Source organism: Euprymna scolopes, chromosome 29, assembly GCF_053919585.1.
Source record: "Euprymna scolopes isolate OS-2025 chromosome 29, ASM5391958v1, whole genome shotgun sequence".
Lineage (NCBI taxonomy): Eukaryota > Metazoa > Mollusca > Cephalopoda > Sepiida > Sepiolidae > Euprymna > Euprymna scolopes.
The window spans coordinates 31409001-31426970 of NC_136510.1; the positions used below are offsets into that span (position 1 = coordinate 31409001).

The window sequence follows — 17970 nt, forward strand, 5'->3', positions numbered from 1 at the left end:
TCCAAGCTTAATAATTTTTTTTTAAATTTGGGAAAAAGAAAACATTTTTGCTTGTAAGTTAGTAAGTTATAAAAAATAAAAGAAATAAAACAATCAAAAGCAAAACATAATAAAAATAAATTTAGAGTTACCTCCCTTTTTTACTTATTTGTACATCAACCATGTTTTCTCCATGTTTCTTGTAGACTTTCTATAACTATTTTTAATGATTATTTTCTTTTTTTTTCTTCTACTACACCATGATTTTAAGTAAAAATAAGTTGTTTAGGGGGCAATAAAACCTGTAAATAATCAATCATTAAGATATTATCAAGAAGGGCTAGAGATGAAAAAGTGGATATTAAACTCCCATTCAAACCTTAACTATAGTGGTTGAGTTAAGCATCTCAAATTAGTAACATCTTACAAGCTTGAAATAAATCTATTAGAACTCTCTATTTCCAAATATCATAATACAAAGGGAACGAATTTGAAGAATTTAAAAATCTGTTCAAAACTTTTTTCAAGATTGTCAAAAAAATATAACAGGGCATCATGATTAATTCAGATTCATCAGATAAAATACTAATTTCTCCTTTAACGACTAAATTGAAATCAATTTTCATTACAGAATCCAAAATTTGAATAATCCGAGTTTAATATAAAAATATAGGTTCATTATTTAAAAAAAAAAAAAAAAAAAAAAAAATCATACAACTATAATATTCGTGTTTTCGAATTTTTGAGATGGGGATTGATAATTTGTATTATTCAGACTACAGTTCTCATCTTGATTATTTTCACAAGGTTTTGGCTAATGTAACCTCCAGCCTTTTTGAAGTGCATCTTTTTTTAACTCTGAAATCAATATGAACATGTGGTGCAACAGATAACGGTGTTAAATATCAACCAGGTCTAAATTAGTCTTTTGGAGATTGAAGGTTCAATCCTTGCCGCAGGCGGTAATAACTAAGAATAAAATGAAATAAAAGATGCACCTTAAGAAGGTCGGATGTTACATCAGCCAAAATGTGGTAAAAAAAAAAAAAAAAAAAAAGAATAATAGTTTGAATAATTAAAATAACATTCATTAAAATAAAATTCATACAATATTATTAGTAAGAGTCAAATACATTTGAAACCTTATATCTTATTCTTACGTTTACTGTTTTTCTTAATAAAATATTTTGTGTGCGTAATTAGAAAGTTCATGTTCCAACTATTTGTAAAATTCTAATTGAAATAGATGAAGAACACAAGAGAGTTAGCAATTTATACTAACTAAACTTAAAATAGTTGAGAGAAAAATACAGGAAAGTTGATAAATGGGTGACATTCAAATGACATATTTATATAAACATATAAGTTTGAATTGAAATAACTCAAAACACCATGTCAGTCAGATGAAATAATTTATTTCACCTGCTCAATAGAGTAGTTTTATGTCTGATGATCCTATTAAGTAGATGAAATATATTATTTTGCTTTATTTCAATTCAAACTTTATTTTTGCTCTGTATCTTATGCTGTGATCTCTAACAGAGGTTATCCAGACAAGGACAAGACACAAATTCAGATTGACTATGCTATATATTTTTTTGAAATAATGAAAATAATAATAGTCAGATTGACTATGCTATATATTTTTTTGAAATAATGAAATAATTTTTTTAAAAATTAAAAAATTCTAATTAAAAATTCATAAAAAAACAATTTAAATTCAATTATGAAAATTTGGATTCTTGTCCAGAATTCCCCCTATATTAAAACACAAAACTAAAAGAAAAATCTGTATGATATACACACCCATGATGTAATGAAAATGTCATATTCCAAAAATCACATATATTGATCAGATAGTTTGCTTTTTTTAAGCCAAGAAAATCAAATTTTATGAAGAAGCGAGAACAGAATGTCTTGCTCAGCCATCTTGAATAGAGATAACTGAATTTGAATTTTCAAGATTTTTAGTTTGTTTTCAGCCTTGTAATGGCTAAGATTTACCATTAATTGCTTAAAATCATAAATAAAATTATATATATATATATATATATATATATATATATATATATAGCTACTTGATCCAATTTATGTGATTTTTGGAATATGATCTTTTCATTTGGTGACAAGTATATACATCAAAGATTTTTTTTTTTTTTTTTAAATATTTTTTGTTTTTTAATATAGGAGAAATTCTGGACAATTACCTAAATTAAAAAAAAAAAAAAAAAAAAAAAAAAAGGAAAAAGTTGCATCATGTGACAAACTATTACTTGACAAGTCTATTAATATTTAGAATAACTTTAGTCTGGATACTTTTTGATCATGATATTTTAACTGAGAATAAACGAGATTCTAATCCAACGACCAGATAGTACGGATAATTTTGGATTGTGAAAGATTTCTATTTATGACATTATATTTGATTTTGGAACAATTTATTTTAAAATGGGTAAAGTCTTAAGATGCGCACTCAATGACATCAGATAATCATCAATTATTTTTTTCATGTTATCTTTGTCAATCAGATAATTTCATTTGCTAAAAATAAGTGTGATAGATAAGACATTTACAGACAATGGTACATTCCTATCATTATTGTTATTATTGCTGAACTGGATATCAACTTTGACCAATAACCCGTGTGTGCTAAATTAAGACCCTGTCAGTTCTATAGCACCACTTTCACATATGTAGGCAACCTTTCTTTATTTTGACCATTAGTCCTCACATTCCATGAGCAATGTTTCTACCAAAGGGGAAAGAATTACAGTTTTCTGGATTGGAAGCTATCCATCCAACACTCATTAAAAAGTGGACTTGAATTAGATTTTTTTTTTTTTTTTAAACTCCATACATAAAATAGTTTCATGCCTAGTCTGGAGCAACTTTCATTAAAAAACAAAAATTATACAAATGAAAATAAGGAATACAATTTTTTACCATTGTTTCCCTAAAGAATATACAAAAGGAAAAGTAAAAAAAAAAAAAAATCTTATAACCTAACACAAAGAAAGTAAAAAAACAAAGAACAAATGAAAGAATTAAGCATCGAAATTATTGATGACTTTATAATGACCATGTTGAGATGAGACTATAGAAAGAAAAGAAGCAAAAAGAAAAAGGTTCATTTGGAAATGATAATGAGGACATTAGTGTGGAAATAATGAGTGGCTGACGCGTTGAACAAACAAAAAAATCTTTTAAAAAAAAATCTATTTGAACACAAATATTGAGACAAGATATTTGCTATGTGTGACATGCATTTCTTTAAATCAACAACGGAATGAAACCTTAAATTAAGACAAAATTATTCTTCAAAGTGGAAAGTGTTTATAATTGATTGATTGTATCCTGGTTAACCAACAGAAAGTAGGAGATGGCAGTGCTGAAGTGGATTATAACTTGGACTGATGATGATGATGATGTGTGTGTGTGTGTGTGTGTGTGTGCGCCATTTTCACTTATATGGGTAACCTTTATGTAGTCTCTCCTCTAAAGTACCTGAAAGAATCAATGTCAACGATGGGAAAAAAATCATGTGATGCGTATTCATACAAATTTACTATTTGAATAGAAATTAACGTTGGAATAGTGATTACTAGGGCCATGACAACAGCATATTCTTTTCACTGTTTTGACTCTAGAGTATATATCAGACAGTTAATCAACCGAGAACCACATCACTCTATATAAAAGCATATAAGATATCAACAGATACTCACTCGAGAGTCAAAAAAAAAAAAAAAAAAAAAAAAAAAAAACAATGAAAAGAATATGCTGTTGTCCTAGTCCCCGTGATTACCAACATGTGTATGGTCAACATTCTCTGTGATGCTGGCAAACTTTAAATGGTCTCTTCTGTGAGAACCAAATTCTAAAATAGAATTGAGGAATCTTTGCCCCCCCCCCTCGTGAAGTTCATTAATGAGTTTCATTTAAAAAAGGTTTTGAAAACTGAAATAATTCTTTATTTCTTCCACTTTATAATAATGCAGTGTGAAGATTTGTTTTGTCCATGAACGTTTGTCGTACTGTCTAAAAGTTGCATTATGCGCGTAGAACCGTTGCATAGATCCACTCTGTATCATTCTCATATTTATTTCATAGGATTTGTCACATTGGATGTGATTATAGCCTTGTAAACAATGAATCTCACAATGCAGGAGCATACTTGTGTAATTAATGATTTAGGGCTTGATATTATTTTGGATTTCATTAGTGGACCGCACAAATAGTTTATTTTAATGGAGTTTCTGTTAAAAGGTTTATGCAGTTTATGTTGTGGCTTGCTTGCATGGGAAGTGATGTTTTTTTCTCTTCCCTGCAACGTCTTTCCCGCAGAAAAGATGTTGCGAGCCTGTCTCTGCTCTACCGCTATTTTCATAGCAAGTGCTCAACTGAACTCCAATCTATGGTCCCCCTTTGCCAAACTTTCGCAAAACACTCGATTAGCTACAGCCACTATATATGATTTTCCCCACTCTCCATCTATGCCTAAATCTAAACACAGATTCCATGAACAAAGCTTCTTTACCAGAACTGCCCGCCTTTGGAACACTGTTCTGCTGGCCGGATTCCCAGTTGAATACAACATGGTGGCCTTCAAATCCAACATAAACAAGTTCTTGTTGAGCTGTCCTCATAAATAATCAAATTCTACCCAAATTTACACCATTAAGGATTACTACACTACCACCTTACATTCATTAACGCTTATCCTTGAGTGGCCTTCTGGCCTTGATAAATGGTGACTCCTAAGTAAAAAAAAAAAAAAAAAAAAAAAGGTAATCCTCTAAAGTATTACCTTCACTTTTTGAAGAATTAGTTTATTGCTGATTGCTGTGCAAGAATATTGATAGATCCAATAACAACAAATGTTTCACCCATTCAAAGTGATTCCTATTTGAAGGAACAGTTTTTCAGCACATTAAACCGATTTAATGTCTAACTTTACTGCAGTAGGGGGCATGTAAATAACCTAAGTGAAGAGTGGGGTATTGGTATAGTGCCTTTACCGATTTTCCAAAGTCAGACCCAAATAACAATGCATCTGTCATATTGATACTTGATTTGAACTAGCCTATTTTTCCCCATTCATAATATGTATATATATATTTATTACATATAGTTTTAAGTTTTTTTTTTTTTCCTGAACATACTTATTTCAACTAAGAAAACTGTTAGAGTGGAGATATTTTCTCTTCTCCGCCAAAACAAATTAAAGGGAAGTTATGGTGTGCAATTATACTGTATTGTCTCCCTTGAATTCTTCAAAAAAAGAAATATTAATTATATGCAAACGTATCTGCATGTTTGTTTTTCATCTCCACATTTTTGTTTTACTAGTGGCCAGTGCTTATCAAGACCCAGGGGCAACTCAAGGATAAGGTTTAATGTATATCAGGTAGACTGTGACAATAGCTTCATCAGTAATGGCAGAACTTGTGTAGAGTTTAATTATTTAAGAAAACGGTTCAACAATAACTTATTAGATTTGAAAATAACCACGTTATAGTCAACTGGGAAGCAGTCTCACAGTATTGTGTTCCACAGATGAACAGTTCTAAGAAGACATCATTAGTTTTTTACTATTAATTGGTTAGTGTCAAGAGAAATGTGACAAGTCTAGCAATAAAAATTGCTGAAAGTAATATTTTTAATTCAATACGAGCAGGCCGCCCAGCATTGCCCGGTCGTAAAATACGCATAAATATTTTAATTAACGCAGATTTATTATTTATTATAAAGAGAAATACTGTAGGTATTAAGCATAATATTAAATTCATCTAAAAAAAAAAAAAAAATGAAGTAAAAAAAAAAAAAATGTAGAAAGAAACAGACATGTGCATGCAAGTATTATGTTTTTTCTAAACAGTTCACTTCTTGTAAGTAAAAAAAAAAATATTTGAGCTGAAATCGAAACAAAAACCTAAAGATAGTGAGTCATGTCCGATAACCCTTAGGTCAGTTTGACACATTCTTTAAAAAGTGTTTTCAAACCTACTTATTCTTAACATAAGGAATCTGTCATTTGAACCATTCATGCATGCGTATTCGTTAACAGTAAGCAGATAAAAATCCGTCGACCCTCATATATCAACTTAAAAATTTTGACCCTTTAGCAGCTCTTTTTTCCAGATGAAAACGGATTAAAATGTTTTCCACATGTATGAATACACTATATACCAAATTTCAAGTCTGTAAGTCAAAATTTTGTTGCGTATATAGGTCGAGAAGTGTCCTCACACACATTCTCACTTTACAGATATTATTCAGTAAAAATAGTTCAAAAGCTATTGAAATTAATATCCTTAATGTTATTTGGATCTAACTATTTTCGCTTTTATTTTACTTTTCAAGGTTGTTATTATCAGGATAGGTGTTGACGCCAAACTCTTGTCAGCTGTTTAAATATCATCAATGATAAATGTATAAAAGAGTCTCTGATAACTAAGTTCAGCTGTTGGCCTTCTTATGACAAAAATGGTTGGAAAGGACAAGAGAAAGGTAGATTATTGGCACCTTAAAATCAGTTTCTTTCAGTTTTAAAATCAGTTTGCTTCAGTCTAATAGAGCTCGTGAGCCTGGGATGACTGTTTAGAAAGATCACTTTGATTTCAAAACTAGGGTAGATATGGCTCTTTAGCTAGGTTTAGGGAAACTCATCCAGAAGAGGGAAATTTATGTAAAAGCTGTGGCTAATATGATGATCACTCATCCTGCCTCAGCATCTCACCAGGTTATAAAAGCACAAATGCTCAGAGTTGTACTTGTATTGTAGAATCGTTTCTCATTATAATCCAATAATGTGCAGATGTGTCTCTGCGGACACCCAAACATACCAAAAGGCCTATGAGAATGGAGGAGTGACAAAACACGCTGGAGGCACACATTCACACTTGTTCACAGATTTAAATTAAACATTTCACACAATTAAAATAAAATCCTAATTGACTTCATCTATGGTTGAACTTCAAAATGGCTACTTTTTGCAATTCTTGCACAAGCATAATCTGACACAGTTCTTGAAAAATTGCCCAACTTTGATTTAGCTAAATTCGTTCCTTCTACCTGCATGGTATTTCTCGCCCTCCCTCTCGCCCCTGATAGAAGATGTAATGCCTGACTGGGAGAGTGCTCTCTTAGGCTTAAGCTAGGCCATATCTCATTGTGACAAAGAAGGATCTTGTGTTGTCATGGAAGTTCCAAGGTTGTCAGACTTATAACCTCAGCTTGATATGAAATACAAGCTTATTTGGTTTATTATTGGTTCACATCAGATCATCAAAACAACGGCTGGTCAACACTTTAATGGATGACCATTTGTGAATAAGAAATGCTGTAAGTGATTGTAAAGTCACTTTCCTCCTAATACATTTTGGTAAAATATGAATTCTTCTCTTTCTAGTGATGGCTAATATAGTAAGGTGGACGAGTCTAGGAAAACTCTGAAATAGGACAAACCCTTCTCCGCTTATCCCAGCATTGCAACTTTCTACTGTTGGCTCAAGAGAAGGAGAGTTGGAGATTATGTAACTCTACTTTCACTATAAACTTCTTATCGTGCAGAGGATAGCCATTGTCTGAGAGAGAGAGGAAATAGTAGTAAAAGTAAAAAAATAAATATAAAATTAAATTCCAATCTTTTAGGGGGGGGCACATAACAATCTCTATAAACTTAGGGCTATTTACTGCACTGACTCTGAGATTAAAATGCTACATTCATATTCAAACAGTTGTCAGAGTTTATGTTGCATCACTATAATCCTACACATAAAAAAAAAAATACCCCCTCCCAAATACAAACGATAATCATATTACATTTCACTAATATTCTTAAGACTTTTTAATGTCTATAAAAATTGGATATTTATTTCTACTTCCACTAATATCAGTTGTGAAATGTATTTAAAAAAAAAAAAATGCCACAGATACATTGTGTACAAAGTAAATTTCTACACTCTCAGCAGGTAAATGGTTGTGGTGAGGGATTTTCTTCCCTGCCTTGAAGAGGAATTGGAACAAACTCTGCTGACCTTAAAATTGGTAGGTTGCCGAATGTTTGTGCTTGGTAGACAGGTTAAATTCAATATTGCCAGAGTAAAAATATGGAAATAGCGAGGGGAAAATCTGCTCAGCTTATTAGCATTTATGGAAAATATTTGACATAAAAATGGTTTCTAGTGGGATACCCTTATAAGCATATGTACTTTCAGCCATACATACAAGCATCTACATAAATTTTAAGGGGGAGGTTTTATAGAGGCTTTGACTAATGAAAAGAATGTTCAGTGCAAATCTAAAGTTAAATCTAATAAAAAAAAAATACAGAAAAATCTTTATGATGCAAGTACTCTTCATGGAACACAAATGTCATATTCCAAAAATCATATAAATTGATCGAGTATCTTTTTTTTAAATATAGAAAATCGTTTTTTATTTTTTTACAATTTTTACTGATTAATAGCAAACCATAGCCATTACAAGATTAATTTTGATCTATTTCTGTAAATGTTAAGGAGGCTGTAATCAGTGATGAATTTTAGCAGAACAATACACACCATTCTTGCTTCCTCATAAAATTTGATTTTCTTAGTTAAAAAAACGAAAAAAAAAACAAAAAACAAAAAAAAACAAACAACAAAACTATTTGATCAATTTAAATGATTTTTGTAATGCCGAGTACGGACATTGTATAGATTTTTCTTTCTTTTTTAATTTGGCTGAACTCTGGACTTACACGGAATGTACTGCTGGTTCTAAGTCTGGCTTTAGTTTTATGAACAGATACGTATGTATGCGTGCAGACAGAAAAAAAGTGATACAGATTTAATTATGGTGTTTCGTTAATATTTCAAAAAGATGCAAAAATTACGTTTCTATTATTGCTGATGAGCTACTGTAAAAGAAATCTTTTATTTTTAAATTCTAGTTTTGCTTATTATCTACAGACTTAATTTTCAAACTGCTTTACCCCTACTTTCCTTCAATATATATCCCACCCCCTAAAAAAAAAAAAAAATAAATAAATAAAAAAAACGCATTCAGAGATTAAATTTTATAATCTACTTGAAGGGAGTTTGAATGGTCTAACAAGTACTAATGCCAACTTTGGAATGGATAAGTAGAGTTAAAAAATCCAATTGGATCGATTTCATCAAGTTACATTGTAATACCATTAAATGGAAATTATATATATATATATATATATATATATATATATATATAGAAAGATCATCGGAGACTATCACAACAATAAATGGGAAATCTGTCAGTATTGAGAAGGAAGACAAAAAAAAATGTGATTTTGTTAAAACTTTTTTAGTAAATCATATTAAATCATAGTAAATAATATCATCTTCTACAGAGTGATATAGTGTGTGTAACCGTGTTCCATAATATATTTCAAGGTAAAACCTCTTCATCAAATTGTGTGGGTATTTCAAATTTCCTAAAACTGTCAACATTGCCTTATACCTCCCCACCTACTGAAAGGATAGGGCAATGCCATAAAAAAGACACACTAAAACTATAATAAGTTCATCTAAAAAATAACTTTGAAAAAAAAAAAAAAAAAAAAAAGTAAAAAAAAAAAAAACATCAATTATCAAACATTTTCTTAGTTCTTTGATAATTGTATGGGAGAGAGAACAAGCACTTCAAAATTTAGTCAAGTAGGTAAGATGGCTGAAAAACTCCCCTCCCTGCTCTCTTACAATTCGCCATGTTATGAATAGATAAAGAACGTTTCATGTTCATGTAATTAGAACAGATTTGTGTTATAAATTTAGAAAACCAGCAGGAAGCTGTAAGCAGACATTTTATTAGTAAATAATCAGTTATTTAAAAAAGAAAAAAAGGGGCAAATTATTGATTATCTATTGAGAAATCTTAATGGATATTTTATAAAGAAATGAATAGAAAACGTTTCTGATAAACGTTACTATTGGCGATGTGAATTATTGAAAAACAGTTTGGATTTTTTTTTTTTATTATTATTACAAGGGAGTCATCACTAATCAAGGGATGAAGGCCACTCGAGAATAACAGTTAACTAGTGTCAGATCGGTGAAAATTGGGTAGAATTTGATTATTTAAGATTTTTAACAAGAATTTGTTTACTTGAAAACAACTGTTGCAGTCAACTCGAAAACAGTCCCGCAGTATGGAGTTTCACAAGCAGGGAAGTTTTAGGAAAGAAACTTTATTCATGGAATTTGCATTTAATTTTAGGCACAGATAAAGTAGGAGAAATTGTTGACACTGGCTGTAGATAGATGAGTATTTGTGAATGTTTTACAGAGAGAAGGGGAATACATTGAAGTTCAGTCGAACACTTTCCATGTAAAAAATGATAGGGAAGAGATAGACTTGCAACATCTCTTATGTGAGAAAGAGGTTGTAAGGAGATTAGCTACTAGATTTCAAAGCCGGTATTGAACTGTGTCAAGGCAGAATAGGGTGCTCTGAGCAGATCCCCTCCACACGTGGCAACACTACTTCATTTTAGAACGCATTTGGTTCTTTATATAGGTAGAGGATTGCATTGGTAGTAAACTATCTTTTGGAGCAATGGAATGCTCCAACCATTTTAGTTTACCTACTCCATTGTGACATACTGACATGAAAATAAATGTTGATATCAAAAAAAGAAAATATGATAATTTTAAATTACTGTAACTATTCTGAGTAAAAGAATGAAACAGCTTTTTTTTGCTCCAGAAATTTACCAGGTTTCTTATTACACGCAACCAATAATTATGCTTACTTGAAAAGCTCATATTGTCTCTTTAGCATTAGTTTTCGATGCAAATAAGTCACAATTCGGTAGGCAAATCGAAATAAATTTGTCTTGGATTAATTTTCCAACTGTATTTCCTTTAAAAGAATTTATGTCGTCAAGAGTAAACTCGACAAGCAACAAAATCCCATTCCTTCACTGTAGAAATCCCCAAATGCCGGAAAGCCTTCCACTGTTTCTTCCCTCAAACTGCTAGACTCTGGAATTCCCTCCCCGTTTCCTGCTTCTCTGACATGTTGAAACTTAAATGTAATGTGAACTTCCTTTGTAGTGATCCTGTAGACATGGTCCCAAATGGTAGCCCTTACGTTCAAGTGGCAAAATGCATTGTTTGGGATGAATAAAAAATAAAAATGAGATATCTTGAGAGCTCTTGCTGCTCAACTCCCCACAGTTCGTTGTTAGACACGATCCCAAATAGTAGCGCCTTATGTCAAAGTGGCAATATGCCATGCTTGGAAGAAAAAAAGAGGAAGAAAAATAGTAACGTTAACCAATTCCTACTTTAAACTACAATGGAAACGACATTAAGAGAATTATTTCTGTTATTAGCCGAAATGTAGTTTTTATTAATGATTGGTTTTATTAACCAATCGAGAAAAACTGATTAATAACAATCAACAACAAAGAAAATTAAAGCAGAAATTCTCAGATAATTCCATCATGATATTTGCAAGTTGAGAGCTAGTATTGTTTGCCGTGTTATGACAACCACTTTGAGGTTGATTTACTGGATAGTGTTGCGGCCTATTAAATCGGCTATGCACAGTTCAAATCATATCACATCTATCATTGTCATTTATGCACTAATACTTTTGGAAAATATATGAACTCACATTTTAATTCTGATGAATGAAATAACTTGTATTCAATTAATTGTGTATAGCGACGACTCATTTACGATAACTACTGTGTTTTGACTCAAACGGATTGATATGCTGTAAAACAGAGACTAAACCATGTAAACGACAGAAGATAACAAATTACACGACATTTTTGTGACTTTGAAGAAGAAATACTAGCAATTGGATTTTGAAGTTTTCATTCATTTTGATCGGATATGCAGATTAGTAGAAAAATAATTTGAGAAAAAAAAAAAAAGGCTAAAGAACTGTTGAACCATACTTTGTTAAAAGCAGAGATTATAAAGTGACTCAGTTCAAATGGTTTGACCAGCTGAAGATGTAACGTATACATATGTGGATAATAATTAGGAAATATCTAAAAATTCGGTTGAAAAATAGTAAAAAGCAAAAATATCCTCCTAATTTTTTTGGTCATAAATTTTATTGATTTTTCCAAAGCCATATAAACACGCACACACAATTATTTCCACAGTCAAGCAACATCGCAGTTTACAAGAGCCAAGAAAGCCAACAAACTGGAAGTCCAAGACTCCAGTTTCGCCATCATCAGTTAGACACATCCGAACTTGGGATAAAAAAATATGAGTCTCTTAGATGTGAGGCAAGTACTCTGCTACTTGAGCAAACGTATCAGACACAAGAGCATGCAAGAGACTCAAGTTTTGAATCCTGAGTTCGGATGTGTTCAAACGATGAGCCCAAATAATAATAATAAACTAGAGTCTTGAACTGTGATTTATTGTGAGCTGCGACGTTGCTTAACTGTAAAAATAATTATACCATCTCTCACGCTTTAAAAATTATATATATATATATATATATATATATATATATATATAATACAAGGAAGTCATCAAAGAATATATTTACTTGATTGACTTGATGATATAATAGTTATATGTAACTTTTATTCCTCATCTTTTATTTAATATATATTATTTTGCATACTTGTCCAATCTTAGAAAAAAAAAATTACCTTAAGTTTTTATTCATATTGTCTAAAGCATTCGTCAGATATAGTGGTTCCCCCCATATGAAAATACAGTTAAATACATTGTAAAATTAGAAGAGTTTTTATGTTTAACTGCAATATGAAACAAACACTTCTTAAAATAAAAAATTACTTTTTTGCTTCTTAATTTTCAAATGTTCTTTTTGATGTTTGCACCATCAATTCGGTTTAATATGTTGGTACGTGTTGAACGGCTTTTAGAAATGGACTTCCAAACTAAACTATCTCTGACCAGGTCTTTATTTATCCCTCTTTTTGTTTCCTTAATTCTCCTGTTTGCATTCGCCTTCCCCTCTGAGCTAGGCTTACTACTTTATTGCAGTCTATAAAAATATAAAAAATTTTCACTTGAAACAATTAGTTTTGCTTTACAAAAAAAAAAAAAAAAAATCCATTTATAAAGTTTGTGTATGTAATTGATAAATTCATGAACCAAACAAGATTTTAAATACATTTTTTTTTTAGTTAAAAGAAAGAAAAAACATTCAGATAAATGAAAAAAACCTAAAGAAAAATATTTTGAATTGGCTAAACAAAGCCTATCATCTGTTATTAAATATAATAGGAATAAAAACCAACCTCTCAAAATCGGCACAGAACCAAATTAAGACAGCAAACCTTGGAGAAACAAAAGACTTGATATCTTACCGGATAGAGCTATATCAATAATAAAATGTAGTTTACTGCAGGTTCAGTGTATTACGGATCATCAAAAGTGGCCTATAATACCTGGCATTAATTTAAACAGTTTTGGTTAATACCAGACATTATACAAAAGACAGATACATTTTTGATAAGCGATAATGTTAGGAGACCATAGTAAGGTGTTAAGTACATTTTATTATATATCTTCAAAACAAAATGTATATAATTCAATATCAACTTGGTATTTAATCCAATAGTGCTCAATATAATTTTTATAGAGCAATATAATATTAAAATAAAATTATGAAAATTGAATAGACACAAAAATGCAATCGCGTTTCAATCTCAGATCTGAGATTGGAACAAAATTACATTTGTAGCCTTTCAATTTACAGAATATTTTATCATTAATATATATGTGTAGAGTCTCCTAAAACCAAAGTAGCAAAATCACATGACCATATTTTTTTTTGTTTCAATGTTTATACTTTAATAGTTTGTGTGTGCTGCACGTAAAAATATCAACCAAGTCGAGTGTACAAATCATGCTGCATAATAAAAACAGATGGCTTCAAATGTCAATCAAAAAAATCAAAAAAAGGTAATCAAGAAGGAAATTTAATTAACATGGTTTATTAACCACCACTTATTAATTCTTTCAGACTCATAATCCCCATCTCTGCCTACCCAACCACGCCCACTATTTCAAGTGATGCACGTTTTTTTTTTTCTCGATCTCACTTGAAAGATGTTAAGAAGCGTGAAGATGTTAAGTTGAAAGAATTAATATCTTAATTTCACATTGACTATAAAATATTTGCGAATCAAAAATAAAATTTTTTTTTTTTTTTAAATATACACTTATAGATAAATAAAACTTGTAAAAAAGTCATTCATACAAGTCTAAAATTAATCAACCCATCGTACCTCAAATAAAACATACATTTATTAAGCCTGGATCATTGAAAGTTCCAATTCTTAACTTCTCAAGACTTAACTATCAAGTCTAGTTGATCCAATCTTGTTAAAATCAAGGAAATACTTGGGTACAATGGGTTAAAACAGACATACACATTCAACATTGTAAACACACACACACATTAAAGGGTCCGTTCTAGGTTGTTCTCTGTGAAGGCATACAGCCACATAACACACACATACTTAGCATATACAAATAATGTGAGTGCTACAAATATGGGAAGAGCAATATAATGGAGATGAGTGCCATATATATATATATATATATATATATATATATATGTATAAGTTATAGTATAAAAGAAATAAACAGAGGGCTCAGTTACGTGTGTGAAAGTGATATTTATCTTTTGGTGATATCATACAAAATCAAAGTGAATAACCATGCGATACCTGTAGTTTCAAAGCAACACAATTGGAGAATTTTAAATATCGTGCTCTTTTCTGTCACAGTAGTTATTAGCCTGTTGACTGAAGAGAGTACAATATAAAAATGTTTACCCTCAAACAGAAATGTTTCAAAATCATGGGTATCACATAGCTATTCACTTTCATTTAGCATAGTACCACCAATACATATCACATTTTTAAATATGAACAATTGTGCTTGGCAATACTTTAGAAAGAGAGAGAGAGAGAGAGAGCGATACAAGCAAATAAGAGTAGACATTTTGTGGTGCTATCTGATTCCAATGAAAGAAAATATTTTCCATTGCTTAACATTCCTTTTTTTTTTTTTTTGTCTTTTTTATTTATTCATTTGGGATATTTCTTGATCAAAATACATCTAAATATGTAATTTCATGCTGATTTGGTTTATATTGAGCTTATTTAAATCCCTCAAATGTATTAATCAACTTCAACACCCAAAATGCTTTCTCTTTATATTTTGAAAGAACACATTTACCTAACAATATTGTGTATTTTTTGTTTGTTTTTATTTTTAACTAAGGGGTCACCACTTATCAAGGCCCAAGGGCCACATAAGGATAAAGGTTAATGAGTGTTGGATAGTCTAGAAGATAAAATTGTGATGATCACTAATGGTGAAACTTGATTAGGGTTTGATTATTTAACAGGACGGCTCAACAAGAACTTTACATCAAATTTGAAAACGACCATGTTATAATCAGCTGGGAAGCAACTCTGCAGTATTGTGGTTCATAGACAGTCCTAGAAAAGAAACTTTGCTCATGGAATTTTTGTTTCGTTTTAGGCACAGATATTAAGATTTAAACAGCCTTTATTCTTTTAAGGACATTCTGCTGAAAACTGACAGAATCTATTCGACATCGCCCAGGAATAAAAGAAAACATGACTAATTTGTTTGCAAAGAAACAAAGATTAATTTTAATCATTTTAATTTCATAATCAAATTATTTTTTTGAAATAGAAATTTAAAAAATTCTGTTTTAGTACTTGATGTTAACTTAATAATAATGCGTGATTAAAGTATAAGCAAGAAACGCACATACACTTGAAATCGCACAATTTAATGTTTACTTTTAAGAATTCAAGGAAGAGAACTCATAATAACACAATAACTTCCCTTTGTTTTGGAAAGTATCTCCACTATAACAGTTTTCTTAGTCTAAATGAGAAATGAGTATTTTCTGAAAATACTGAAGCAAAGTAAGTGCCAATAAGACAGTGGAAAAAAACCCCCCTAAAAAACAAAGGCTAGTCTGAATCAAGTATCAGTATAATAAACATATTGCTATTTGAGCTGAACTTTGAAAATCTGACAAGATAACTTTATATGTTAGAAAATGGACAGTTTGTGTATTAGATTTTGATGGACATTTTTCCCCAAAACATTGAAAGTATAATTGCTTAATTAAAAAAAATTGTAATTTATAACTCAAACATGGATAGAAATAGACTTAAGCAAAACTAAGAAATAAATATTTTTAAGCAATTTCCTGAGATGATACATTCATCTTTGTGCATTTAAGAATAACTAAAAATTACAAATATTTAATGGCAAGTAAAATGCATATTGTGTGTATTATAATAATTTCTTGGGAAGTTAATAAAATAGAATGCTAATTGAAATTCATAAGTTCAGAAAGTCAATACAACACAATTTATCATTTTTTAAATATTTGTTTAAAAATTAATTTTTAGAGAATATGATGCCTTCATCAGGATTAGAATCAATTTTTTTCTTTTCTCATGACATGATGTCATTAGAAAAATCAAATCCTTGTGGTCATTTTCAACGGTGATATTTTCAAATGCTCAAGATCAGGAGGAACGCGTGGTCAAGGTTTTTTTCTGTGATATAAGCATTGTTTAAATTTAAATTGAAATTCATATTTTAGATAGCCAATATAATGCAGATTAAAAAACAAAAAAATATTTGTAAAAAACAAAAAAATATTTGTAAAAAACAAAAAAAAAAATAAATCAAATACAATTTTTTTTTTTTTTTTTAAATCTGCATTGTATTGGCTTTCAATTTAAATTTAAACAATGCTTATTTCACAGAGAAAAAATGTTCATCAATTTATTTCACGCATTACCATGCATTTCTCCTGATCTTAAACATTTGAAAAATCACGGTTAAAGATCACACATGATGTCACTAGAAAAGAAAAAACTGAATCTAATAATGAAGGCGTCATATTTTTAAATGTTTATTAAAAAAAAAAAATTCTGTTATATATTGACTATCTAAATTTACAAATTTAAATTGAAACAATACTTATAAAAAATTTTCACTGAAATGTTACTTTTATTGAAAAGTAATTACGAAAAATAAAAATAAAGAAAAAATAGCTAACCCAAATATCAAAGAAAAATTGTTTTAAATTTTATTTAATTTATCTGATAAAATAATATAAAATAGATATAGTGATATTTTTTATTAAAGGTTGTTCCAATTGATTAAAAAAAAAATTTTAATATTCAAAATAACAAGTGATTTCATACATTATTCATGCCAAAATATCTCTTTATGTTTCTTTATACAGTTTCATCTAAAAGTATAACTTAACTAAATAACTATTTACTAAAAGATTACTTTGTTCTGATATAAATTTAAAAGTTCATACTTCAGCCAAATCAATCTCGAATAGTCATCAAACAAAACCACAATTAAAATAAGTTAAACTTCATTATTTGGAATATTAGTTGGAATAGTATTTTCATTTCACTTATAGTCATGTTTTTGGCTAATGCAACCTCCAACCTTTGTCAGATGCATCTTTTCAAACTTGGGAACCTTCTAGTTGGATTTGAAAATTTGTATAGAATTTCTAATTGAACTTTTTATTTAATCCAAAACGATAGATTTCATCACCTGTAATAAGGAATGGACCTTCAACCACCAGAATATCTTAGTTTAGAACTGATTCTTACTTGATATGCAGTGTCCATGTCCATAAGTTTGACAGAGATTCCCAAAGTTGAAGATTATATCAGTTGAAACAAAAATGACAACCAAGATGAGAATAGTAGCCTGCATAATCCAAATTATCAATCCTCATCTCAAAAAATTCTATAAAATCTATTTTGTTTTATATTTTTATTTAAGTTCCTAATTTATGTTTTTAACAAGCATTGGACTTAATTTTCTATAGCTACGAAAAAAAAACAAAAAACAAAAAAAAACAATCCCATTAAAAAGATAATTACAAATGTGCTTTTCAATCATAAATCACTATAAAAACTTTACCCTTGAT

At 29.8% G+C, this 17970-nt stretch overlaps 1 protein-coding gene across 27 annotated transcripts in view; it reads right to left on the reverse strand.

Annotated features, from left to right (window-relative positions):
- The window catches only part of LOC145252572 (IQ motif and SEC7 domain-containing protein 1-like), a 737205-nt gene that overhangs the window by 41600 nt on the left and 677635 nt on the right, over positions 1-17970 (reverse strand). The window lies entirely within an intron of this gene.